General features: G+C 38.8%; 1 long non-coding RNA gene across 2 annotated transcripts in view; it reads right to left on the reverse strand.

The window, feature by feature from the left end:
* Positions 1-1,779: 1,779 nt before the first annotated feature.
* LOC116459961 (uncharacterized) overlaps positions 1,780-27,729 on the reverse strand; it is a 73,304-nt gene continuing 47,354 nt past the window's right edge. The window contains exons 4-5 of one of the 2 annotated variants that reach the window (XR_004245690.2): positions 3,265-3,397; positions 1,780-2,114 (exon numbers count right to left, since the gene is read on the reverse strand). This is a non-coding gene — a long non-coding RNA (uncharacterized LOC116459961). Of the gene's footprint in view, positions 2,115-3,264; positions 3,398-12,774; positions 13,084-27,729 lie in introns of those variants that run through there. The other variant, XR_009211392.1, reaches the window with a different exon arrangement.

Genomic DNA, 27,729 nt, shown 5'->3' on the forward strand with positions numbered 1-27,729 from the left:
TTTAATGATGGTTTAGTTGGACATAGAACTTTAGTCAAGATCTATTTAGATTATTTACATTTTACTAATTTCCTTGCCTACTCTACCTTTCTGCATCTCACTCCTTCCTTCTGAGTTCAGCCTTATTCTTCCTGAATTGCATCTCCTAATAGGGTCCTTTAGGGGTGCACTCTCAATTATTATTATTATTTAATGATGGTTTAGTTGGGCATAGAACTTCAGTTTGATAACTATGCATCTCAAAGGTATTAGTACACTTACAGTGTTGCTTATATCAGTGTAATTATTGTTCATTTTGGTTAACTGACTTTTTGCTTATGAAGATCTTTGTCTTTGACATTTTGTTGTTTCATTACATTTTGTTTTGTTGTTGACACTAGGAATGAACTTATTTTTATTTTTCTTGATCAGGACTTCTTAAACTTTGTGAATCAGACCATTTATGTTTCAAAAATTTTAGGCAATTCTAGTCATGCATCTTCAAATTTTGCCTCTTCCCCATTTTTTCCATGTTTTCTTTCTGGAACCTCTACTGGATATCTTTTCATTTTATCCTCTACATCTCTCCCTTTTTATTCATGTTTTTTGTCTCAATCTCTTTGGAATTCACGCTCAGAGCTATCTTCCAGTTTGCTAATGCTTACTCCAGTTGCATATTCCAACTAATGCTATTCTAGCTAATGTTATCTTCCAGCTTCCTTTGCTCTTTCTAATGTGTCAATGAAGTTTTCAGCTTCAATGAATGTACTTTTCATTTCTAAGCACGGTGTTTGTTTATTCCGTCAACTTTGCAGTTGCATTTTTCTCCTTTTTTTTTTTTTTAATTGTTTTACGTCTTTAATCATTCTAAAGATACCTGTTTTATTGCCTATGTCTGACTCACCGGAAATTCCTAGGTATCCAGTCATGCTGTTTGTGGTATCTGCTGCCTCTTGCTCCTGGTAGCTTGAGTGTTTCACAAATATAGATTGCGAATTTATCGACACTGAGCCTTTATCTGTGAGGATCCTGTGAGGCCTGGATCGAAGGTGTGATTCTGCAGCAAAGTTTTACAACTGCCTCTGTCCAATGTCCCATGGGTAGAAAACCAGGCTCCATTTTTACATGAATTGCTTGATTGAGAGTTCTTGAGCTATAAAAGACAAGCCCTGAATCCATGTGGGGGCAGGTCTTGATCAAGAACACTCAGAGCAGACTTTTTTTTTCCTCACTCAGAACCCAGACTGAAATAAACAAAATACCTTGTCATCTCCCTGTCAGTGGGTGGATTTATTTAAAGACCTCTCAATTACTGAAAATAGAGTCCTTCAAGAGTCCCCTACTGGCGTCTCAGTTCCAACTCCCAGCCTTATATATGCCTGGAGCCAGGACCTCATCTGCCATCTCCACGCATGCATTGGCTCTGGGCTAGTGCGATGGCGCCCCCTTCCTGTCTCCCACTTCCCTCCCAGGACAACCACAGGCTTCCTGTCTCTGTGCTGCTCTGGTTTTGTGACCTGTTTCAATTTTAGCTCCTGAACATTTCTTGTACTGTCTTATAAAGTCAGCTATGCTTTTAAAAGTATGTTTTGTATATTTTTTTCCAGCATTTCTAGATGTTTTTAAATGGGAGGCTCTACATTTTTCTATATTGTTAGAAATGTAAACTCTTATATATACTTTTACGAATAGATCCCAAAGAAGTTTTTAACTTGGTGAAATCATCTTGTTATGTGAAAAGGTGGCCGTCATAGCTGGCTAACATGCTAAAGAGGATTAGCCTTGGTGAACAGGCTACTAACTCAAAAAGTTATAATAGGGTGCTTGAGATAATACAGGGGAAAGGTAATGCCTTTTGAGGGACAAGATAGTCAAGCAGAATATCGTAAACTGAAGGAATCTTGGAGATTAATGTATTCGTTCATTCATTCATTCATTCATCAGTTACCTGATGCATGCCTATGACCCAGAAACTGTTGGGTATGCAGTTTCTTCTCATCATTGATCATCTTCTGCAGCACACGGTGAGTAATGATTAAGTAACATAGTTATAGATGGTGATAAAAGCTGCACACTTTTAAGATGAAGACTGGGAGGCATCAGCCTCCGTGAAGAAGTAACAGTTGAGCTGAACCCTAAATCATGAGAAAGAGTTAGCCATGAGAAGAGGAGGAAGCAGCACCCAGACGGCAAGGCAATGCGATTCAGTTGGCGGGCGGAGAGCACAGGAAACCCCAGTGAGAAACCAGAGCAGACAGAGGGGTCTGAGAACACAGAAACCAACTTAGCCAGAGTTGGCTCTGGTGGGACTCTGATTATACCTTCTCTATTCTCCAGTCCTCAACCCATCACATACCACTAATGCCCTTGACAGCTGTCCTATTCAGCCTTGTCTTTAAGCAAGCTGTTATCTACCGCATCAAATACCTCCAAGTGCCCACATGAGCCATAAGAAGACCTAGAACACCTGCTTCTGGGGTATTTTGGACCTCTTGCTCCAAATCCATAGAGCCTCTGCAATTAATGAGATTATCTAGGAGTTCTTGCACCTGTTGTTTTTATGTAATTCTGTCTGTGCTCACTCGAATAACTACTAATTATGTTCTGGCATAATAAATAAAAATTTGCTGTTATGGTTTTAGAAAACAAAGAAAGTGATTGATATTTAAAAAGTGCTTTTTATTAGAAAAATTTCTATACTAAATTGTCAAATTTTCACATCTTTTTGTTTTATAGAGAGCTATCTATACAGCCCTGCTCAAGTTGACAAATATATATACATGTATGTATACATACATGTATTCATATGAGCCTTAAAAGAAGAAAACAAATTTTATTGTCTTGCTTCTAATATTACTGATGAGTAACTGCATCCTCTTAATAGTTTGAAAACTATTGTTTACTTGATTTCACTTTATTTTCATAATAATCATGGGAGGTTAATAGTATTATTTCCCTTCTTTACCAGAAAAGGAAATCAGTTTCCTTTTATGACAATGATGAAGCAACATAAAATATTACTGAGAATAGATTAAGGATAAAATGTGCATGTTAAGAGTTAAATGTTCGTCTCTGTTCTAAGCGAATAACACCAACATTTGCGTCTCAATTTGTATGAATTGGGTATTTTAAATAGCTATGTAAGTTCCTACCATTATCAGTAGAAAAGCTGTTGTGCATGCTTTCTTTTAAAATAAACATGCATTGACCAAAATCTGTTATTGAATACAATATCAAAATCAACATTTCAATTTTTATACTTAGATATGACTTCATTTTATTTACCTTATTGTTTTGAAGGCCTTTCTATAGGAAGCCAGAGTCTTGTGAATTCGAGGATGAGATAGATTTCTGAGACATTAATCACATTAGACGGAGTTATTTTCATTAATCCTTTGTAGAGCAACTGAAAATAGACCTGGAAATGAGTGTTGAAAATGTAAAGCTTAGACATGAGAAGCATTCAGTAGGAGGAGAGTCCTGGCACAGTTGTGTTTTCCCAGGGCACTGTCTTAATTTAATCTTAGTGCCACAAATGGAGTGGCTCTTTGAAATATTAGGATTTGTCAAGTGACTTTTCTCAGTAATGGTGTGGCCTCTGCCCATCTGTCAAACTCTTTTCAACACATGTTTAAAGGCAAGTTAGAACACAAATGCAGAACTGAAAAGCATTCTGATATATGTACGTCGCATGTACATATATGGTGTTGTTTTACTTGCTCTAGTTAAGTCTCTTCAGTTCTTGATGATAACATACTTGGCCCATGCTAGCTGCCTACAAAACACATCAATAGGAAGATAAACTGTTATAGAATCACACACATGTGATTTCCAACCATCCCAATCATTCCTATCCTTCAAAATCCCGGTCATTGCCACATTGCTACTTGATTGTACAAAATTTTTTGACAGGTTGTATATCAAGTGCTTTATATGTTAACATCCATCAAACCTTTACAATTACCCAGTGAACCTGCTACCTTGATTAGCCTTTTTTTTTTTTTCAAACCGATAAGGAAACAGAGGTGTGCAGAAGTTAACTACCTTATCCAAGGCCATACAGTCAGGAAGGAACGGGGCAGGATTTGAACCCAGGCAGTTTCACCCCAGGGCCGGAGTGTTTAGTCACCAATAAATGGAATGTTGTTTGCAGATTACGTGCAGAACATCATGCTAGGCGTGTCCTCAGGAATCTCATATTCTAGTCAGGAAGTACGTCACCAGTCTAGGAGGAGGAGGCAGGATGCAAAGTCCAAAACCCTTTGCCTACTCCTCATGGCCCTTTATTTTGGGATTCAAGTTATTTTTCTTACCTAACTGCCTACCACCTACCACTTTCCTGCTTGAACTCTGGACTCATTGTGAGGTGTCTAGAGAAACCCTCACCTTCACAGCTCCATGCCTTTGTTTACTTGATGATAATATGTTCTTCTCCATCCCCCACACAAATCTGTTTTTCTCTAGGTGAATCCTAATTACTCTCCACGGAGCTCTTCTTTCACTTGAACTCATAACATTTCTTCCCTCCCTTTTCAGTAACCATATATGCTAGGTATTATTTCCTGTGCTTTACATCTATCCCTGATGCAAGCCTCAAGGTTACCTAGAAGAGTATACTAGGGAGAAAGAATGGAAAATGCAGAGGCCTCAAGGCTGGAGTGTACTAAGCATGTACCAAACCACAGGGAGGCCAGAAGCATCTAGGAGATATTTTTTAGCTCCCACCGGGCAAAAATGAGCTATGTGGGTGCTCAAGGCCAGCGATCTATTTCTCCAAGCTGTCTTTGATGGCTCTACACTCAGGCTTGCCTAGTGGGGTGGCTGTCTTAGTCCATTTGGGCTGCTATAACAACATACTGAAAACTGGGTGGCTTATAAATAACAAATTTATTTCTTATAGTTCTAGAGAATGGGAAGACAATGCTCAACCAGTTTGGTGTCTGGTGAGGGCTCACTTTCGGGCTCATGAATGGCACCTTCTCACTGTGTCCTCACATGGTGGAAGAGGAAAGGCAGGTGTCAGGGGTCTCTTTTATAAGGGTATTAATCCCAAAGGCCCTACATCCTAATGCAATTACCTTGGGGGTCAGGATTTCAACATATACATTTTGGGAGGACACAGACATTAAGACAACAGCAGTGGTTCTTTGGAATCCTATCATTCTAGTTTTTCAGTATCATATGTAACAAAAACTGGGCACAGCTATCATCTAGTAACAAAGCCTTGAAGTATACAAAACAATATTTTCAGAACTAAAATGAGAAATAGACAAATCCATAATCATAAGGCGAGATTCTGGCACTCCTCTTTTAGTAAAGAATATAAATAGAATGAACAGACCAAAAAATAGTAAAAACATAAGGGTTTGAAGAACATGATTAACAAACTTGATCTAATTGATACATGCATGTTGAAAACTGATACCCAAGAAGAGCAGACTAGAATTTTTTTTCAAGTACATGTTCTATAGAATTTTATTAAAAAATTTGACCATATGCTTGACCATAAAGGAAGCCTTAACAAAGATTAAGAAACTGAAATAATATGGAATATGCTTTCTGACCACATGTAATTAAACGAGCAATAAATAACAAAAATGCCATACTAGAACCTCCCAGTTTTAGAAATTAATAATTTACTACTAAATGATTCAATAGGTCAAACCAAAATCACAATAGGAATGAGAAGACATTTTACATTTAATATATTAAAAATGTAACGTATCAAAATGGGTGGGCTGAATCCGAGTCTATGATTCAAGGGAAATTTATAGGCTTAAATAAAGCATTAGGGAAGTAGAAAAACTGGAAATGAATCATGTAAATATCCATTTCAAGAAGTTTGAAAAAGAAAAGCAAATTTTAACTCAAAAAAAGTAAATTAGGTAAATTATAAACAACAAACTAGAAACCAATGGAAAAAATACAAATACATGTATAACGAGGTTGAACAAATCCAAAGGTTGTATCTTTTTTTTTTAAGAGCCTTAAATTGACAAACATCTGGCCAGTCTGATCAAGAAGAGAGAGTGAGAATGTGCAAATAAATAATTTCAAGAATGAAAGCTCATTTAAAAAAATCCTAAGAGGTCTATGTGACTTTTATGTCAGTAATTTTGAAAATTTAGATAAAATAGACAAATTCATAAAGAATCTCAGTGTGCCAAAATCAGACTGTTGGAAATAGAAGGATTTGAATAGTTCTATATCTATTAAAGAAATTGAGTCCATAACTAAAAATTTTCCCATCCTAGATGCTTCCCTAGTGAAGTTTACCAAATATTTAAAGAAGTAATCACATCATATTTATAAAAACTTTTCCAGAAAGTTAAAAAAGAACAAGTACTTCCCAAATAATTTTGTAAGACCAACATATCCTTGATTCTCAAACCTGACAAGAACATACAAGAAAAGAATAACAAGTCACTGTCTCTTGTGAACATATAAGCAAAAACTCTAAAATAAATAAATAAAAGAATCAAATCCAGTGTTACACAAAAAGAATAATACAACATGACCAAAGTGGGTTTATTTCAGATATGTAAAATTGTTTTTAGATTAAAAAATCAATATAATTTACTGCAGTAACAGAATTTAAAAATCATATGACCATCTTGATAGATGCAGTAAAAAATTTTTTATAAAACCCAAGATTCATTTATTAAAAACCTCTTGCCTTCACAAAGATATCTAGATAAACCCCATTAAAAACATCATACTTAATATTAAGAGCTTTTCCTCTAAAATCAGGAACAAGGCAAGGATGGTTGCTTCTTTTCCACATTATTTTGTAGGTTCTAACTAGTGCATCAAAGTTAGAAAAAGAAATAAAGAAACCCTATTAGAGGACTGGAAATTAAGAAATGAATCTGTCATTATTCATATATAATTATACACATAGAAAAATCCAAAAGAACTACAGAAAAACTATTACAATTAAAAGAGGAATTAACCAAGGCCACTGAATACATAGTCAACAAACAAAGTCCAGTAGTTTCTGTATGTAATTGTTTCTATATGCTAGTAACAAGCAATTAGAAAATAAAAATTTTAACAAAATATCATTTATCAACAGCATAGAAAAGTCACATGTCAAAGAATCCATCTAAAAAATGTGTAAGACCTCTACACAGAAAACTACACAACATTATTGGGAGAAATTAAAGATGATCTAACTAAATGGAGGGATGTATCATATTGCTACTTCTGTCACATTCTGATAGTTAGAGAAAGTCACAAAGTTAACCCAGATTCAATGCGGGAGGGGACTACGCAAGGACGTGAATTCCATGAGGTGTGGTTCACTGAGAGCCATCTTTGGAGATTAGCTACAGAGTTCATGTTCCGGCCTTTTATGTTTTACATTCTTCACCAGTGAAATACACTTACACTTATCTCCCTTTAGACTCCCAAAGCCTCATCCCATTATGGCACCAGCTCAAAGTCCAGTATCTTATCATCTAAATCATGTTGGCAAATCCAGATAGGGCTCTTCAGATGTGTTCCCTCTGGTACTGCTCCTTGGGTGTGGGTCCTTGGGTGCAGATACTGAATTGTACAGATTGTGAATTAAAAAGACTAGCTCTCTCAAACCTCACCACCAACACATATATACGCTCGCATATATACATAACATACATTCATAAGATAGGGCTAGGATAAACAAATAGACACTTGCATTTAAAAGGGGGGCATGAATAGGAGGCACAAAGCAAGCACCCATCCACAGCAATTCCAACATCCTCTGAGCACATGTGACCAGCCCTGCTACTTGGGAGTGATTCTCCTTCGCTCTTGGCTCCGCCCTCCGTGACATCCTGCCTTTTTCATTAGAAACAACCCACGCTTGCAACTGAGAAACTTTCTTAACCTGCTTACTCCCCATAGAAGTTTGAGGACCCAGAAGCTTCTTTCATTTTGAACTGTCTCAGTCTCTTGCAGCTCAAGCTGATACAGTTCTTTTGGAAATGTGGTTTTCTGAGATATCAAATGATAAATCAGCTCTCTTAGATAAAAGCCCCTCTGTACTTTGCTGCTTCACTTATCTATTACTCTCTGTAATAAACTTCCCAAACTAAGTGGCCTAAAATAACAATATATTTTTTATGATTCTGTGAGCTTTCTGGAAAATATTGAAAAATTAGACTACATTAAAACTATAGGCCAAGCACAGTGGCTCATGTCTATAATCTCAGCACTTCGGGAGGCTGAGGTGGGTGGATCACCTGATGTCAGGAGTTTTGAGACCAGCCTGGCCAACATGGTAAAACCCCGCCTCTACTAAAAATGCAAAAATTGGCCAGGTATGGTGGTGTGCCCCTGTAATCCCAGCTACTTGGGAGGCTGAAGTGAGAGAAATTTCTTGAACCTGGGGGGCAGAGGCTGTAGTGAGCCGAGATCACGCCACTGTACTCCAGCCTGGGCTACAGAGCAAGATCCCATCTCAAAAATAAAATAAGTTATGAAGAACTCCTAAAGAATCAGTAAGAATCAGATAATTTAATAGAAAAAAGGGGAAAAGATATGAACAGGCACTTCAGAAAACAGAATATCTAAATGGTCAATAAATGTATATTATATGAAAGAATTCTCAATTAGTCATCAGAGAAAATTCAAATTGAAACAACAATGTGATACCACTGCATACTCAAAAAGATAGCTAAAGTTAAAAAGCCAATTACAAGCAAAATTGCTGGGGGAAGTATAAACTGACACAGTCACCACTTTGGGAAACTGTCAGTATCTACTAAATTTGAATATAATATACCTTATGACCCAGCAATTCCACTTTCAGGTATAGGTCCAACAGAAATGCATACACACATATGCACCAGAAGACTTGCATATAAATGTTCAAAACAGCAGTATTTGCAATGCCTCAAAATGAAAATAACCCTAATGTCCATCCACAATCTTAAAAAACACACCAACACGTGGTGTAGCCATAAATCAGATACTACACAGCAATGAAAATGCATGAACTGCTGTATACAACATGAGTAAAACTCACACATATAACATTACGCAAAAGAAACCAGACACAGAAAGCGAATACGACATGATTTCATTTATATAAACTACTATAAAAAAGGTAAAACTTTTTTTTATAAGGGACTGATAATGTTCTGTTTTGACCAGGGTGAAGGTCGCACCAGTAGTTCTTTTGGTAGTAATTACTGAACTGTGTACCTTGAATGAAAGTCCACTTTACAAAGGAGGACATGTTTTGAAATTTTAATTTAGCAGAGCATACAAAGGAGAATAATCAGTTGTTCCTGGGAGAGGCCTGATAGCTGAGTTATGAATGAGGAGGAGAAGTGTATCATGCAACCAGGGAGGGTCAAGAAGCAATCCCGGGAAGAGGAAGCATCTTGAACCAAGGAATGAAAGTGTGAAACAGTTTGACATAAACTGGGACTCTCCAAGCAATTTCATATAGGCTAGGAGGAAGGAGGGTGAGATCAGGTGGAAGAGGGAGGAAAGCCCCACGCCAAGTATTTTCAATTTTATTATGCTTTCGGAAGATATTGATAGGTTGTAAACATGGAAGCATAAGTTTGGTTGGCATTTTTTTTTTTTTTTTTGGAGACGGAGTCTGGCTCTGTCTCCCAGGCTGGAGTGCTGGAGTGCAGTGGCACGATCTGGGCTCACTGCAAGCTCTGCCTCCCGGGTTCACGCCATTCTCCTGCCTCAGCCTCCCAAGTAGCTGGGACTACAGGCGCCTGCCACCACGCCCAGCTAATTTTTTGTATTTTTTTTTTTTTTTTAGTAGAGACGGGGTTTCACTGTGTTAGCCAGGATGGTCTCAATCTCCGGACCTCGTGATCCGCCCGCCTCGGCCTCCCAGAGTGCTGGGACTACAGGCGTGAGCTACCGTGCCCAGCCTCTGGTTGGCATTTAAAAAAATATCTCAAGTGGCCAGGCGCGGTGGCTCATGCCTGTAATCCCGGCACTTTGGGAGGCCGAGGTGGGCGGATCACGAGGTCAGGAGATCCAGACCATCCTGGCTAACATGGTGAAACCCTGTCTCTACTAAAAATACAAAAAATTAGCCAGGCATGGTGGCACACGCCTGTAGTCCCAGCTACTCGGGAGGCTGAGGCAGGAGAATCGCTTGAACCCGGGAGGCAGAGGTTGCAGTGAGCTGAGATGGCACCATTGCACTCCAGCCTGGGCAACAGAGGCAGACTCCATCTCAAAAACAACAACAACAAAAACACACACATACACACACACACACAAAACTCTCAGGCTGAGGCAGGGCGAATTGCAAGGGAGTGCCTGGACCTACACCCTCCCACCTTTTTTTCAGAGTTCTTCCTTCATCCAACTCCAAAGCCTGAGAGAATGAGAGGTCAGATCATGGAAAATAATGAAGCTCATGGAGGCACTCAGACTCTTCGTGTCCTTGATCTCACTAGAACCAGAAAAATCATCGATGATCAAAACTGGAAAACAGGTACAAAATTCTTAGTGAAAATTGCTTCACTGAAATGTCATAATGGTGATGGAAGGATTGTCCCAAAACCAAAATACCAGAAAAGACGTGTACTCTAAAGTATCTGTCCATGCACTCAATTGCTATGATTGGTTTTTCCTGTCCTTCAAGTCAAAGCTAGCTGTTCCTAGGCTTTTCTTCTTAAAAACCAGTTTTACCTGTTATGATACTTTACCTGCTATAGCTAGATTTTTAAAGACATATTTTCCCCATACTTGCAAACTGGAAAACCTGCCTTGTTAAAGTCAGGTAACTGGGAATGTAATTAGCATATAAATAGATGTTCAACGTCACTATTTATCAGATAATTGCTAGTTAAATAAAATATTATTTCACAGCTATCATATTGAGAAAGATTTAAAGGTCTGATAATGCAACTGTTGGAAAAGGAAACTCATACACTGCAGAAGAGATTGAAAATTGGTTTGACCATTCTGGAGTGGAATTTGTTTATACCTTTTAGAGCTAAAGATGCACTTATTCATCAAGCCAGAAATTCAACTTGCAGGTAGAAACCATGCAGAAAGTCTCAAACTATCTGTAATAAAAAGCTAAGTTTTCTAAAAATATTTCCAAGCTGCTGAGGATCAATATGTTTGTAAAATACAATGAAAATGAATAAATAAAATTTTGGCTGGAGACAGTGGCTCATGCCTGTAGTCCCAGCATGTTGGGAGGCTGAGGTGGATGGATCACTTGAGCCCAGGAGTTCGAGACCAGTCTGGGCAAGATGGCAAAGCCCCATCTCTATAACAAGTGAAAAAATTAGCCAGGTATGGTGGTGTGCGCCTGTAGTCCTAGCTACTCAGGAGCTGAGGTGAGAGGATCGATCACCCGAGCCTGGGAGTTTTGAGGCTACAGTGAGCTGTGATTGTGCCACTGCACTCTGGCCTAGGTGACAGAGTGAGACCCTATCTCAAAAAAATAAAATTTTAAAACAGACATACAAAATACAAAACTCAATATTCTGTATTATTGGATTCAATAGACATAACAGTACTCAGTTGGATTGCTACTAAAGTTTCTAAATGAATATTGTCAATTTCTATACTTAATTAGTTATGAACTGGTAGCGATCTTCAGGTCATCATTTGAGAAGCTCGCAGGAACAAGGAGATAGACATAAGGAAAAATGTTCATTGCAGCACTATTTAAATATTAAAAACTATTAAATTCACAATCAAAAGAAAAAATAAATGTTATGGTCATACAATAAAATATAACACAATAATTAAAATGAACAAACTAGACCTACACATATTGACATGGATAAATCTTGAAACCAGAACATTCAGTGAAAAAAAACTGCTGAGGGTCTTTATTGTATGATTCCATTTATATACGTTTCAAAAATACTTAACACAATATTACATAAATGTCTTATGAATATGAATAAATGTATTAAAATTAAGGAATAGAAGTAACTAACTTCAGAATAGTCATTTTCCTCTGGGAAGTGTGAGAAGAAATATAAGATTAGGAAACTTTGATTTTACCTGTGATGTCTTACTTCTATCAAAAAATTGAAGGCCAGGTATGGTGGCTCACGCCTGCAATCCCAGCACTTTGGGAGGCCGAGGTAGGTGGATCACGAGGTCAGGAGTTCGAGACCAGCCTGACCAACATGGTGAAACCCTGTCTCTACTAAAAATACAAAAAACAGCTGGGCTTGGTGGTGCGTGCCTGTAATCTCAGCTACTCAGGAGGCTGAGGCAGGAGAATCTCTTGAACCCGGGAGGCGGAGGTTGCAGTGAGCCGAGATTATGCCACTGCACTCCAGCCTGGGTGACAGAGCAAGACTCCGTCTCAAGAAAAAAAAAAAAAAGAAACAGATATTGCATAATGCAAACATCTGTTAAATCTGGGTATTGGGGTACATGCATGCCATGTTATTTCCTCTTTTAAAAATATGTTTGAATTATTTCATAATTTTTAATTTATAAAAAACAATAAAAAAGGTTCAAGGAAATTTACTACATCTTTGAACTATTGAAATTGTTTTATTTTTAAGTGTCATGGTTTATTTGGCTAGAATACATATAGACATAGACAGATAAACTTAGCCATTTACTTCTGGATTCAAAGTTCTGGCTGAAAAACTGCAATACCTCACAGACTCAGGAGTGGTGATGGAAAAGCCATCCCCAGGTGAACACAGAAAACCTGTATTCCAGCCCCAGCTCTTCATGTAGTAACCCGTGTGAACACCAAAACGTCTCAAATTACAGAGAACTTAGAGGTCACCTACTCCAACTTGCTCACTCTAAAATAAACTAGCTCAGACAGGCTGTGAATTGTCCAAGGCACACACTCATTGTTGGCGGCATTAAGATTTGGGTTGAATGTTTTCTCTGTTAGAAAAGTCACAAGTCATTGGGAAACAAATGAACAAACAAAAATAATGGTGTTTGGTTACTGCTGGTTGTTTCTACAAGGCTTGATTTCAGACATTCAAATGCAGTAGCCCACATTGCCTCTTCAAGAGTAAGCTGAGGGATGACCTGTCTCGTGGGAAGCAGGGGAAAGACCACCGACTTCGAAGTCAAGCAGGTCTTGCTGTGAATTCCAGTTGTGTGCTCTGTGATCTTGGGCCCAGGTTTACTTACCTGTAAGTATGGGGAAGAATAAATTACAAATCACATAGAGAGTTCAGGAGTTCAAGACCAGCCTGGCCAACATGGCAAAACCCCGTCTCTACTAAAAAAAATGGCACATGTTGAACATAACGAGTGGCTAAGGAATGTTATTTTCTTTCGCCTTCTTTAACTACTAAGGCACAGAGCATAAAATGACTCTATGTCTGCCTTGAAGTGGTGATACAGACATGTAACACATATATTAGTAACCCTCACTCCCCTCAGCCATCCAAGGTTTCACTTTCCAAGGTTTCAGTCATCCATGGTCAACTGTTGTCTGAAATTAAGTGATTATAGTATAATATGATATTTTGAAAGAGAGAAAGAGCATGTTCACATAACTTATTTTTTTTAAGACAGAGTGTCACTCTGTTACCCAGGCTGGAGTGCAGTAGCATGATCTTGGCTCACTGCAACCTCTGCTTCCCAGGTTCAAGCAATTCTCTGGCCTCTGCCTCCTGAGAAGCTGGGATTATAGGTACCCGCCACCACGCCTGGCTAATTTTTGTATTTTTTTTAGTAGAGACGGGGTTTTGCCATGTTGGCCAGGCTGGTCTTGAACTCCTGACCTCAGGTGATCCACCCACCTCAGCCTCCCAAAGTGCTGGGATTACAGGTGTGAGCCACTGCACCCATACATAACTTTTATTACAGTATATTGGTATACTTGTACTATTATTAGTTATTATTGTCTGTTTCTTACTGTGCCTAATTTATAAATTACCCTTCGTCGTAGGTATGTAAGTATAGGAAAAAACATAGTGTATGTAGAGTTTAGTACTATCCTTGGTTTCAGGCATCCACTGGGAGTCCCAGAAGGTATTCCCAGATAAGAGGAGGCTACTGTAATTGCAATAGAATGTGGTGAACACCAATCTAGGTACATGTGGAATATTCCAAGGAAATTGGAAAAGCAGGAGGTTAACTACTATGTTATACTATGTTGCCACTTAACATATCTAGAGCTCCATTTGTCCACCATAAAATTATTCTCTGCTTACAAAAGTGAGATCATTAAAAAAAAAAAAAAAAAAAAAGAAAGTGTTTGGCTTGTAATAAGGTGTTAATACTAATATGAGGCATGGTTATTTTTTTCCCCCAAGAACCACGTGGGGGAAAAACCAGAATAACGGGCAGAACCAAAACCAGAATAATGGTGTCTCAAAGATGCATACATCCTAATCCTCAGAATTTGTGAATATGTCATGTTATATGTCAAGGAGGAATTAAGGTTGCTAACCAGTTGTTATTAAAATGAGATCATCCTGGATTATCTGAGTGGTCCCAATATAATCATAAGGGTCCTTTATGTGTGGAAGAGGGAGGCAGTGTTCAGATTCAAAGATCTGAAGATGTTACACTGCTGCCTTTGAAGACAGAGGAAGGAACCACAAGCCAAGGAATGCAGTTGTACTCTAGACTCTGGAAAGGGCAAGGAAACAGATTCTTTCCTAGAGTTTCCAGAAAAAAAGCAGACATGCAAACAGCTTCATTTTTAGCCCATGAGACTTATTTCAGGATTCTCACCTCCAGAACTGTAAAGTAATACATTTGTATTGTGTTTAAACCATTAAGTTTGTGCTGATTTGTTTACAGGGACAATAGAAAATTTATACAAACTACAACATCAATACTTTGAAGACAGTAGCACAAGGAATGAATTAGTGCTGAAGACAGCATCAAATGTGAGTTCCCTTTTTTTCTTTAATGTCATTGTCATCACACTAGAGACACTGGGTTCAAATGGCTCCTGCGTGATCAATATGGCCTACAGTCAGCAAGATGAAGTCTTTCATTAAATTTTCTCTAGATCTATTTAGCTGTGGCATGCATAGGCTGTGCTCTTCTCTATATACTAATGGCCCTGGTGCATTCCATGACAGACACTGAGCGTGCACCTTGTACAACAGTCCCAACTACTTTCCCTCAAAACATTTCTGTTAGGCCAAATACTGTGTATTAATATTTCTTTATTTCTCCTGATCCTTATTTCAGACGTTTAGATCCACCTGATAAACTTGCAATCCTCTTTCAGGATGTAGACCAAGGGTTCTCTCTTGTGGTAAATTGAATTTTTTTGTCTTAATTCCTCACTTCCCTCCAGTAGCATTCACACCCACACATGGCTGAATGGTAGGTGGAGTATATATCCCTGTCCCTTGACTTTGGGCTCGGCCATGTTACCTGCCTTGACCAATGGAATTTTTATGGCTGTAGCAAGAGCAGAGACCTGAACTGTTTGTGCACAGTTAGGTTCTCGTGCTCTGTAGTGACCCACAGTGAGCATATATTCTGGTCCGGGGGGACGAGAGCCATGTTGAACAGATCTGATCCCAATATGCAGCTCACAGTTGGAGCCCAGAGCCTGGCGCCCAAATCAAGCACAGCCCAGCAGATTGGTTGTTGATTTGCAGACATGAGCCTGAGGATTACTGTTTTGAGTTACTATGTCTTTGAGTGATTTGTTGCACAGCATTATTGTGGCAATAGCTGACCGATATACCTCCCAGATAAATGCTTTTTAACTACTCTTGCCCAGTAGAACTAACCACCTCCTCCTATGCTCTTTGTGCTCATTGTACTGTTACAGGTTTATATATCTGTCTTCCCCAATGGACTTAAGTCCTATGAGGGCAGGTACCAGGTGTCACTTGATTTTGTATCTATGACCTCCAGCATGATGCTGAGAATATAGTAGGCCCCTAATACCTTGCAAGTGAACAAATAAATGAATACAAGGAACACACTGTCCCAGGCCTGAGACTCTTAGGTGGGGCAGGTAAGAAGGAATAGGAAATTACAGATTTCTGAGCCGCTGCAATTGTCATCAAATACAAAAGGGGCCAAGCTTTGTTGGTAGGCTGAATAAACAATATTTTAAAACACATATGTTTTGTTTTTCAGGTATTTATAAATGCTATTGTGATTAATGAAGGTAAATAATTTATTTCAAAGTAACAAATTAATTGCATATTATCATCATATATTTCCTCAAATGATGGATATAAAAAGAACAACTCATCTCAAATGAGGAATGAAAAGTTTTGACCTTAAAAAGAACCCTCATATTCGGAAATGTTGGGAAATACCATTCTAGACTATTTGAAGAAGTCACAGTGAATTCAGCATTATGCTGAATCTTTTCTTGCTTGTTTACTGGTGGTCAATGTGGCGGTGACTTGGCAAGTCTCTCTAGCTTCATCTTTCCTGAAACTTTAGGTCACTGCAGATTTACATCATAAGGGCGGGGCTGCTGTCAGACTTTGAGACATCTCAAAGAAAATTACAAGCTTTCATTGTTTCTCCACCCTTTCTATCACAAAAGCTGTCATATCACTGCATTTTACAGCTCAGCTTTGGGTTGTAATTATAGTCATTGCCATAAGAATTCTTCCAAAACAGAGGGTTTATTTAATAGGGAGAAACTCACATACACAAAAGAAAGGACTGCCAGCACAAGAGTAATGATTGAGCATTGATAGTTTAAAACATGAAAACTACACATTGAGTGTGGCAGGGAGTTGGCTTAAACCATATGCCTTCCCGTCCTAAATATTTATAGTAGCAAGGAGGCTTCTGTACAACTGTTGAGGCCTTTTTTTTTTCTCTTTAAATGTATTTTTTCCCTTCCTTCTAATTCACTTAAGGGATGATATTTCTCATCTGTGGCTAGAATACTGCAGAGGAATATTTAAGAGTTTAAAGGCATGTTAGGAGAACTGGAAGTGGAGGTCAGGGGAGGGGGGAAGTGATAGACAAGTGGTGACTTCAGTTAGAATCTTTAACTGCTCATAGGCAACTTTCAAGGTCTCAACTTAAGCCATGACCCAGGCATAACTCCATGGGGCTGACAGAACTAATAAGAGACTCTGGAAAGGATATTTGATAAATATTTGTTAATGAACACAGGAGTAAGTGAAAAATGAATGCGTCAGCATTCAGTATTGATAAATATTGATAACTATTTGTTAATGAACATGTGAGTAAGTGAATGATGAGTGCTTCAGCCTGCCCCTTCACTCATGCTCCTTTGATCATCCCCCGCTAAGCACTCTATACTCTTGTGGCAATGAAGTATTTGCCATTTCCCAAACATCATGCTTCCTCTTGCTGTAACTCCTGGATCCTTTATCTCCTCATGCAGCCCACCATAGCCTATCAACTTCCTACTCAACCTTCAAGTTATAACTCAATCTGTCATAGTTCCATGCTCTAGCAATACTTTATACATGCATAATAACTCAAAACTCATTATGTTATAATTTCCCCAATTCATGTGCAGGAACCATATATTTTAATCATTGCAACCTAAGCAACTGGCTTGGTGCGTGACACATCATAGGTATTCAATTAGTGGTCACTAAATATCTTTTATGCTGTTTGACCCTTCCGGTGCCTTCCAAAACAGACAGTAAATTACTGCACTGTGGGATGGTTTCTTCTACAATTCTTTAGGTAGAAGAATTCTTTATTCTTTATTCTACATGTCCTCCTTTCCTAGGACATAGCAATTTTTCACTCTACCTCAGAACTGATCAAGCAACAAGGTAAGTAAGACCCAGTTCTAGATGCTAGGGTTAAGAAAAGGGAAGGGAAACAATTGGAAGAAGTTTAGGTGGGAATGACATCATGATATTTACCTGCAGGAATGACACATACAAGTTTAGACAGCATATTTCAAAGTAGACAAGAAGGTCATTGTAATAGTTCAGAATAGAGAGTTGGGGATATGTATACATACACATATACATATATATGACATATATATTTATACTTGTGTATCTATATATATAGAGGAAATTGTATATGTTATATAGATAATTTCAGAAACAGCACTTCTAGGATTTGGTGGGTGATTGAAATGGCACAGAGGATGGAAGGAATCTAAGATTATTCAAAGAGAGCTTGGGCAAATCCTGTATTCTGCCACTACAATGGGAAATGCAGGAGGAATGGCTTTACTAGCCGAAGGGAGGAGGACCCTGAGCTCAATCCTGCTTTTATCACAAACGAGGGACCTGTGGATCATCCAGAAGATAACCGTTCACCAGTAGATAGTTGTTTTGGAGCTCAGCAGAACAATCGAGACTGAAGATACAGATTTCAGAGTCATTAGCAAGCAAGTAGAAGTTGAAGTTTAGGTTGTAACTTATATTGTCCAAGGATGTTATATAGAGTAGAGGTTCTAGGGGGTTGGGGTAGGAAAAGGTTATGTGGGAGTTTCCATCTCTGAAAATGGGAGACAGTTGACTTAAACCACATGTCTTCCATTGCTAAATATGTGTAGTGGCAGTTTTTAAAAAGTGAGAATTATTGAGAGTCTTGTGCCCTGATCCTGTGTGTGGTTTTGTGTATAATTTTAAAAGCTCCCCATGTGTGCTGATATAAACTCACATCTTGAGAATGACTGTTGAATATACTTTTATAATTAGACTTACTATGTAAATTTACATATTTGACTCACCTATGAGATTTGAATCACCTACGAGATTCTGCGCTACTTGAGGGCAAGATTTTATCTTGTTTAAATCTATATCCCCAGTGCTTAACACAGTGTCGGTCACACAGGTATTCAAATGTTTTATGAGTCAAATGATCTAATTGATTGTTTATTTCACAAGGTAGGGTTTGTCACTGACTTTTTAAATGTAAGGACATGGAGGCTGCATAAGATGCAGTAACTTGGTCATGGCACACAGCTAGTAAGTGGTTTAGCCAGTTGCCCCAATGCCGATCAGTGTTTTTCAACAATAGCTCACTGCCTCTGCTCATTCCTAAATCTGCCACCACCATCAAAAGACAGGGAAGCAGGGTATTTAGGAACTGGATGTAGCATTACTGGAAGGCCCTGTTAAATTAAACTCAAAGTGCCCTCTAAGATGTGTGCGGCTTACCTTGTCACTCCTTACTAACCGACTTCTTAAACTATCAGGTGAAAAGAACATTAAAGAAAGAGCTATTTCATATTGGACCCATGTAGAGAAATATTCAGATGAGCCAGGAAAGTAGGAGAAATGACTAACTGAAGGAAAATTGCATCACGATTCTTTATACGCCTCACCCCTTTTATCTGATTAAACAAGGAATTTGTTTTCACATGTTCTTTGCGTGAATAATATGATCTTCCAAACAGGATATTAAAACCTTTGCTATACTCTAGGCCTCTCCTTAACCAAAAACTTGATATGTGGATGCTATATTTAATATGTAGAACATGTGGTAAGAAAAACAGGAAAACGCTGAGAAAGGAATGGGGCTAGAGAGGAGATTTTATGATGGAAAAATATAGAGGGGACAGTATGGAAACTCTAGCGACTGTGATTTCTGACAAACAGTCCCTGAGTTGTAAACATCTAATACCTATAAGGTAACCTGGACTCTTAGCTGGCCAGAGCTCCTCCAGGAAAGCTGTCAATGGAAACTCTCACAGCTTCCAGAGAGCCTATGGATCTAAAAGTAAAGATCCTGAAAGCCAGGAAAGTTTGTGGGAGCCATTTTAACAAGTTTATTCTCATGAGGGATGATTCTGATTAGAGATTTGTCTTTGTGAAATAAGCTTCAATTAGGCAGAGGTGCAAAATATTAGGAAAGTAAAGGTCCAGCAGTCACGTGAACTTGATTTGGGTTTGGATAATCAGTTTGCTTTCTAACAAATCATAGCACCTCCAAAGGCAAGGGAGTTGGGTTGGGAAAATGTGGCACCCCTGCCTGCTCCTCCAAGTCAGGAAATGCGGGCAGGCTTACAGCCAGGCAAGGAAACAAAGGATGAAGGCAGGAGAGGGATACACAAAGAAGGAAGGTGCCCAAGGCCAAATCTGCCAAATAAATTTGCTCAGGGCTTGACCACGCACTAGGAAAGGGAAAGGAATTATCTTTCTGTTTTGCCACAGACCTGGAACCTTCTCTGACCTTCCTCGGCTGGAACTAGCCTTTCCCTTCTTGGTGATCCATGGCTCTTTGCTCATCCTTTGCCTATAATGGCTCTTTTTGAGACAGAAACAACAGTTAGCATTAATCGAATGTACCAGCTACTCTAAAATTGTGATTTCATTTCAATCTTGTAACAGTACTATAAGGCAGGCACTCTTATTATCCCCAGGAAACTGAGGCTTAGAAAGTTAAATATTTTGTTCAAATTCACAGAGCATAAGGGGCACAGCAGAAATTCAAGTCCAGGTGTCTAATCCAAAATCTTTCCTCTGGAGACTCCCTGTTTTTCACGAAGCCCAGCATCCTGTCTTGCACATCACTTTCTCCTCATGGTACCTACATGTTCACTTGGACATGGTGAGTGCATTCAACACATATTTATTAAGTTGATTTTGAGTTTGTCACTCTTTCTGTGGGGGTGACAATTTTCACTGAATTGACTCCAGGGTATTATTAATATTATTAAGTGAGAACATAACGTTATTAAGGATGTGCCACACACAAACCTTTCCTACCTTCCCAGATTCTCTCATCTGCCTCCTGCCATTCTCCTGACTGGCGCCTCCCCCACATGCCTCCACTCCACTTCACTCCACTCCACCCCACTTCACCCCACTCCACTCTGGGTTTGGATGAACGACCACATTTCAGGGCAATGGAGTCAGCTTCTGGGGAGCCTCCAAAGGGCCAGATGGCACAACACTGAAATGCAGAGGAACTAGGTTCAAATGGGATGAAACTCAATCAAAGGTAAGTGAGACAGATAAGGGGAGCCAGGCAGATAACTCTCCATTCTTTCTTTTCTTGCATCCTTTGTGGAGAAAGTCCCTCATGCTAAAGAACAGACCTGTGCTCAGCAAAATACTGTGCTTTCTGAGTTAGTTGAGAAGCAATGGCCAGAATGATAACTCGTTGCCTTATATGGCTTTGCATTTTTCCTCATCTCGTTTCCTTTTTTTCCTCACCTGCACTGCCCTGGGCTTGTACATCTCAAGTAAAATGGCAGCATAAGACAAGGAATAAAGAGAGACATGATATGTCATAACAGTAATAATCCAAGAAACTCTAACAAACGTGTACTTACCCATACTTCGCAACAGAGACATGAAAGATATTTATAAATAAAACAATTGGTTCCACTGGGGCAGATTGGCAAACTTTAAGCCACAGTGGGAGATTTTAACACACCTCCTCAAAGCTGATAGAGAGATGTCAATACTCTTCCCTTTGGCAATGAGAGATCAAGAAAACAAAAATTAGTAAGTCTACACCAGATTTAAATGAGAAAAATGATGGAAAATATCCTTGAAAGCCCAAAGGAGCTCAGAATCCTATTAAACAATCATAACATAGCTTCTATGGCAATACAGGTTCGGAAGTTCAAGAAAAGTATTACCATACCATCTTTTGGGACCTGACAACTTAGTCTGAAGGTAGGAGAGAGCCCAGTCCTCAAGGTCAGGTCCAGTACTCTGGCACCTAAGATTCCCATGGGCAGACACTCACTGGCCTAGGCTCATGATTCACTCTACAAGTAAAATCTCCCAAAGTCACTCAACACTGCTGGTCAAAGCCCACATGTGTGCCATCAGAACAGAAGGTGGGCCTTTGAAGATTTATGGTTCTTACCCCCAGCCTCCCACTTCTTTAACTATCTCCATGGGCTGAATCTCTTACTTTTCAAGCAACGATAACATCGATAATGCAGAAAACTCTGAGAAAGTTGTTTTGATGCAAATGCTTTTACTAAGTTATGCATCTGAGATTCTTAGTAGTCTTTTACCAGTGAATAAACATCAAATTTTACCCTTTCACAGTTTTTCTCTTCTGCTATATATTCAATTATTATTCATTTGAATTCCTTTCTTCCTGAACATTTTATTTGGAATTTTTGGAATTTTCCCAATGACACATTTTATTAATTTAAAAAACACTTTCCATTTTTTTCTCATTATCAAAACAAACTGTGCTCATTGTAGCAGATTTAGTAAATACAGAAAAGCAGAGAGAAGAAAATAAAATTCATCCTACCACCCAGTAGTAGTCACTTTCACATGTCATTTTAACTCTGCGACAACTTTTTGAAGCTTATGGGTTCAACTTTCCTGAAGTTCTTAGGCTTGGCCTTTGGCTTCCACCTTTGTCCTTTCTTTCCATCTTTATTCTTTCCTCTTTCTGTCCTTATTCTTTCCTCTTTCCCGCTCCCATTTTCTTTACATCTGCCAATTTATCAGTCAATAACAAATAGAAAGGGAAAATTAAATGTTTAATCTTATTATAAATATCTTATTATTGAATTAAATTTAGGTGTAATAGAGCCATGTGTGAAGACAGAAATTTGTCCATCAAATTTGATATTAATGGTAACTCCTAGCACTAGGCATTTCGGATGTGAACTCAGTGAAACAGGAGTGGATCAGTTCGTGGGGTTATCCAAAAATGCTCACTTTCCCCAGCTCTACAGAATCAACAGTCCGAACTGCTCTAGAACAAAGGCTATCTTATTTACTGTGTTTTAATAATAACAGCATACTTATTAAGCATCAACCCCTGATAGAACTCCTTTACATGTATTAATTGATTTAGTTTTCACAATAATCCTGTGGCAAATACTAGTAATATTACTCCTGTTTTGCAGATGAGGATACTGAGGCACAGAAAGATAAAGTGACTTGCTCAATGTCTCACAGCTTATAAGGAACAGAGCTGGCATTAGAACCCTGGCAGTCTGTTTCCAATGTCTGTAGTTTTAAACCACTGCCAAGCCTCATCTAAAGTGTTTGCATATTTTGTAAGTTGTAATTTCTATAGCATATAACGTTAGAAATAACTTTAGATGGTTCATGGAGTTATTTTAAAAAATATTACGGTGGCTCATGCCTGTAATCCCAGCACTTTGGGAGGCCGAGGCGGGCGGATCATGAGGTCAAGAGATAGAGACCAGCCTGGCTAACATGGTGAAACCCCATCTCTACTAAAAATACAAAAATTAGCTGGACTTTTGGGTGTGTGCCTGTAGTCACAGCTACTGGGGAGGCTGAGGCAGGAGAATCGCTTGAACTCGGGAGGCGGAGCTTGCAGTGAGCCAAGATCATGCCACTGCACTCCAGTCTGGCCACAGAGCGAGACCCTGTCTCAAAAAAAAAATTTATGTTATATGATGTGTGTGAGAAAACTCTATCTTACACAAAAATCATAAGTATTTCTGCTTAGGATGAATAAAATTTTAAAGCCAATTTCAAGAAAAAATTAAGGAATTAGCTGTATAAATCGTATGTAAAAGTTGCAAAAATAACAAACGTGAAAGTGACGTGCTAATTAACACTGGTTAATGTAAAAACTCAAACCATTGGCCGGGCATGGTGGCTCACGCCTGTAATCCCAGCACTTTGGAAGGCCGAGGTGGGCGGATCACCTGAGGTCAGGAGTTCAAGACCAGCCTGGCCAACATGGTGAGATCCTGTCTCTACTAAAAATACAAAAATTAGCCAGGTGTGGTGGCACACGCCTGTAATCTCAGCTACTCAGGAGGCTGAGACAGGAGAATCATTTGAACCCGGGAGGTGGAGGTTGCAGTGAACCAAGATCACGCCACTGCACTCTAGCCTGGGGGACAGAGTGAGACTTGTGTCTCAAAACAAAAAACAAAAGGCAAAAAAAAAAAAAAAAAACACAAAAAACTCAAACCAAGATCTCACTTCTAATTCAGTGTGGCACCTGGCAGAGATTTCCCACCAGCAGAGTGGATCAAAGATGGTGGGCTGAAACTCTCACCCATATTTTATCCTGTAGCACTGTGAGTGAGGCTTCACTGGTTGAACATTTTTTTAAGTAACACCTTTTGCTTTTCCATACATTACAGTCCTATTAGCTTATTAGACATTTTCTGCCTTGAAAAATTGCCAGTCTGAGTTTCTTAGACTGAGGTTCCACCCAAGGAATAGGCAGAGAGCTGACAGTTACTCTATTACTAATCTTTACTGTATTTTATTGACTTTCAGATAAATATGTTAGAAGTAATACCAAGTTGCGGTTCTTATAACCAAACCCTCAGCTGTGGGCTGGCTTCTTTAGATGGATATAGACCTCTCTTTATTGAAGTGTACATAAACCCTGTCCCTACAAGAATCAGGGTCAAGAGAGACAGTGTCATGGCAACTCAGATAGCCTTTTGCAGTGGATAAGATAAACATGCGCTGTCTGTTCTTCCTTGAAATGTATTGTCAAGTCATTGAAGTCAGCTTCAATGACTTGATGCTGTAATCCTACAAAGCTCTTGTCTGTACAAAAGTTGAGCACATTTTTTCAATTTTTTTTAAAAAAGGTCCTCTTTATGATGATGCTTGAGGCACTTTCTCTTTACTCTCAGTGACAGGAGTAATAGCCTTGTTTTTATTTTAGGAAATTAGGAATACAATCATTGTTTTTGACGTAAGAAATCTTAACAGCCAAGATTGTAGCCCTCATGTCTTAGCAATGAAGGGCTCTCATATCTCAGATACATAGAATCTATGGCATGCAGTTTTTGACTTCTCTTTTATCTCATCATTTTTCTGCTTATTTTTCCTTTGACCTGTTTTATTCATTCTTTTTTTCAAAAATTTATTTTCTTTTTTGGCATACAAATGCATAAAATACAATTTACATGATGTATGGAATAAAATAAGATGTAAATAAGAAGATTATTGTCCAAATCCTACATGTTAGATTGTGATTCAAATCACCAAAGGCAGCAAAACTGTAGAAAATGTTTTTACTGCCAATCTCAACTAAATTATGTTTGTGGGCCAAGCCAAATTTATAAGCCTTTGCCAATCCCACTCCCAGGCGCATATGTTACAGTAGCATTTGACATCATGTTTTTTCCTCCTTCTGCTTTATGCCTCAATAACTGAATTGATTGCCTGGGTGTGGAGCCCAAGCAAGCAAACTTTTCCATTTCTTTTTTTCTATACAGGCTGCCTGATCTATTTTAGACTGGGTCTGGGTATTTGTGGTAATAGTCATGATTTTCTTCTTCTATTAAAGTTCACGGTCATTCTAGATGATAGATTTACTTAAAGTTAAAAGGAAGTTACTAAAGAAATTCACAGTAAAAAGAAAGAAGAAAACCAAAGTGCTAGTCAAAGCACTTCTTTGAGACTTGTGTGTAAAACCTAAAAAAAATCTTTGCCATGTCCTTGTAAAACTATTTTCAGTTTAGCCCTTTTAATTAAACTGTCATCAGTACTTTTTAAATATCCTGCTTCACTCTCTGTCTGTTCTGAAGATGATGGAAAGATGCATATATGACTCAAGTTTTCAGTGACTACTTTAGACTTAAATTTTATCTGCCATGGACATAGGGAATCCATGTTATGGGCGTCTGGAGAATCATGAACCACCTGTATGCAGAATTTTGAAAAGACAGAAAAATGGCCCTTAGCTTTCATTAAATTCTTAAAGGAGTCTGTCACCTAAACAAGGACTAGATGCTCTGGAAGCAATTTAAGAAATGTTTATGCTCTCTTTGGTACTAACAATACCCTTAGCATCCCATCCTTTGAAATTGAGCCAGCAGTACAATCACTATTGATTCAACTCAGTCAACAATTCTTAAGCTCTTCCATCGGCAAGGCACTATTAGGCTCCACTGGGAAACAAGGATGGTCTGGTGTAGTCCAGGCTTTCCAGGAGTTACAGCCTGGAGGGAGAGGGAGACAAGCATCTCAAATCTTAATGTGTGAGAGTATCAGCTGGGGAGCTTATTTCACTGCAAATTCTGATCTAGTAATTTTGGAGTGGGGCCCCCAATTCTCCATTTTCTTACACACAGAAAGAAAGAATAATTATTATCTATTAGAATAAGATCTAATAGATAAGATTAACATCTATTATTTTATTCTATTATCTATTAGAATAACATCTAAAAAGTAAGAATAAGTATCACATACTTTACACATGTGCCTCACTTGAAGCAAAGAAACTCAATATTGGCAAACTCAATGATGGTTTTATTCAACAGTTACACCAGGAGCTTATCATTGCTATATTAAGTAATGCATCATTTACTATGTTGGTTCTCATCTGTGCCACATATTGGAATCACCTGGGAATCTCTAAAAAGTACTGAGGCCTGACCCCCATCTCCAGCCAGCTGTCTTAATTGGTAAGGGTACAATGTGAGCAAGGCATGGGGAGGTTTATAAGCTCTAAGATCATTCTAATGTGCAGCAAAGTTTAGAAACCACTGATCTAGTAGCTACCAACACTGTCTTTGAGTCTCATATCCAAAAGTGATTAGCAAAGTTATGACAAAAACTTGATCTACCTGAGCTCTGAGTCTCCCACCTAAGGAGACCTTCTGAGCTTTCATTTCAGACACTGTATATCCATTTTCTGTAATTTCTCTGTAACCTTTTCTAGGACTTGACTCTTATATTTTCCTACCATGCTAAAGGCCAATAATCAAGCACAATGAGAAAAAATAAATTGTTTAAGGTAACATGAGATCCATTTGTAAGAATGATCTTAAACAGTGCAAAGGACAAAGAATAGTTCAAAGTAGCATTAAAATCTGCTTGGAAAGAAATGAAAAATTTCTATTAAGATATGTAAAGTCTATAGGAAAAGATTGTAAAACTTGGCCAGGTGTGGTGGCTCACACCTGTAATTGCAGCACTCTAGAAGGCCAAGGCAGGAGGATCTCTTGACGCCAGGAGTTTGAGAACAGCCTGGGCAACAGAGTGAGACTCCATCTCTACCAAAACAAACAAATAAAAATTAGCCAGATGTGGTGGTGTGGACCCATGATCCCAGCTACTCAGGAGGCTGAGGTGGAAGAATCACTTGAGCCTGGGAGGTTGAAGCTTCAGTGAGCCATGATTGTGCCACTGCACTCCAGCCTGGGCAACAGAGCAATATACTGTCTCAAAGAAAAAAGAAAAAAACCCAGCCTGGCCCACATGGTGAAACCCTGTCTCTACTAAAAATACAAAAATCAGCTGGGCATGGTGGCAAGCGCCTATAATCCCAGCTACCTGGGAGACTGAGGCAGGAGGATCGCTTGAACCCGGGAGTTGGAGGTTGCAGTGAGCCAAGATCACGCCACTGCACTCCAGCCTGGGCCACACAGTGAGACCCTATCTCAAAAAAAAAAAAAAAAAAAAAGGAAGAATAAACCAACATTGAGATATCTAATAGAAAACTAAATTAGGGGAGAAATATAATGTGCTCCTGGATAGAAGGACTAGAAATATAATATGCCAGTTAACTTGATGGACTAGGAGTCAAATTCCTGTTTGATTCTCAGCTCTTCAGCTGATTAACTTCTTGAATTTGGGCCAGAACTCATGGAAATACCGAAGACACAGCACACCATCAGAGCTCACAAAGGTTTTTCAGGAGCCAACACAGCTGTGGCCTCAAGAACATCCAGACCAGCGATTTCCAAACTGTAATGTGCAAATTACCTGGGGATCATGTTAAAAATGCAGATTCTGATTCAGTAAGTCTGATATTTGACCAGATATTCTGCATTTCCCACAAGCTCATGGTGATGCTGATGCTGCTGGTCTTGGACCACACGTTGAGCAGAGAGGATCTAAATTTCTTCAGCAATGAGAGTTATTAAGCCCTTTTCTAGTGCTCTGCCAACATCGTGGTTCTTTCTCTGTCTCTGTGCCTTTCCATGTATTCGTAGCTTCT

This window comes from Hylobates moloch, unplaced genomic scaffold (assembly GCF_009828535.3).
Source record: "Hylobates moloch isolate HMO894 unplaced genomic scaffold, HMol_V3 SCAFFOLD_20, whole genome shotgun sequence".
In the NCBI taxonomy this organism is placed as follows: Eukaryota; Metazoa; Chordata; class Mammalia; order Primates; family Hylobatidae; genus Hylobates; species Hylobates moloch.